The following is a 1,680-nucleotide window of genomic DNA, read 5'->3' as shown; positions in this document are numbered from 1 at the left end:
ACTACCTTGGCTTACTTCCTTGACTAATAAAAAGTTGCTAGAAGTTACCATTTGTGAAAATATTACTATGACTCTTGTTACTTCATTTTCAATTTTTATAGCATGTTAATTTTTCTATGTGCCTACCTTATGAATTTTAAATATGGTTTATTTTTATTACATTTAATTTGTTCACTAAAGCATATCTGACAGGTGCTATCCAATGCTGTATTTGCTTAGTCAATTTGAGACAAGCTGCTATATTTATATCTATTTTGTTCTGCCTAAAAATGTTGGCAGAATAGAATACTGACATTTTAAAGTAACAGAAATCATTTAAACAAATTATACCCCACATTAGAAATAGGAAGTGGAAAAAAGATGTCAAGTCAAGGCAGACAGATTATTTAAAAAGCAGTTCAAAATGGTAATATGCAAATAAATAGTTGATAAAGTACTACTGTATTGGCCCAAATCAAAGGCAGAAATGATGATTATCCTTAGGCTTAGTTGAAGCTTTAATGTTAATAAAGTATTCATCTTTAATGCTACTACAGTATACATACGTAATCTACATTTATGGTTTTCTCTATATGCATATATAATATACACGTGTATATATATATTAATATTAATATATTATATTATGTTATATGGGCTTCCCTGGTAGCTCAGATGGCAAAGAATCTGCCTGCAATGCAGGAGACCTGGGTTCAATCCCTGGGTTGGAATCATATGCTGGAGATAGGCATGGCAATCCACTCCAGTGTTCTTACCTGGAGAAACCCCATGATCAGAGGAGCCTGGCAGACTACAGTCCAAAGGGTAGCAAAGAGTTGTATGAAACTGAGCAAGTAAACACACATGAGCACATGCTATATAATATCATTATATTGAGACTATGATAATGAGCAAGGTAAGACTTTGATAGAACAGTGCTATTCTATGAGAGCAGAGGGAATGCCTAGTCTCTTATATTCCTTGAAAGTTAAAGAGAGCTTGAAAACTGAGTGTAATATTGTACCGATCCTGGAGGATCCTGTCTGTCAAGTGTTACAGAGACTACTACAAACCCAATCTGGAACCAGTAGGCAGTAAATATTATCTGGTTTTAGGGAAGGAATTTTTGGAATCTTTGGTTTTACCACAATAAGATAGAATTATATGATCCATAGTGCCAGAGAGTAAACTCACATTTTTTTCCAAATGCCTGAATGAATGGATGGGGAAGCCCTGGCCAAACTTCATTTTATAAGGTCTGGACTTTAATCATTATACACCATAGATTAGGACTTCCCAGATGGTGTTAGTGGTTAAAGAATTCACTTGCCAAAGAAAGAGATGCCAGAGACATGGGTTTGATCCCTGGGTCAGGAAGATCCTCTAGAGTAGAAATAGCAACCCACTCTAGTATGCTTGCCTGGAAATAAAGACTGACAGACATAGCTTCAGCCTTTCTTGTCTTAGTGGAAAGGCTTTGCTCTGTTTCTTAGCCAGGAGATTATTTTTAATTTAAGAGTGTCTATAACATGGTTTTGACAGAATGTGGTCCACTGGAAAAGGGAATGGCAAACCACTTCAGTATTCTTGCCTTGAGAACCCCATGAACAGTATGAAAAGGCAAAATGATAGGATACTGAAAGAGGAACTCCCCAGGTCAGTAGGTGCCCAATATGCTACTGGAGATCAGGGAAGAAATAA

The sequence above is a fragment of the Bubalus bubalis genome, chromosome 13 (assembly GCF_019923935.1).
Source record: "Bubalus bubalis isolate 160015118507 breed Murrah chromosome 13, NDDB_SH_1, whole genome shotgun sequence".
NCBI lineage: Eukaryota > Metazoa > Chordata > Mammalia > Artiodactyla > Bovidae > Bubalus > Bubalus bubalis.
The sequence above is the reverse complement of the archived record's forward strand: the minus strand, read 5'-3'. Positions refer to the sequence as shown.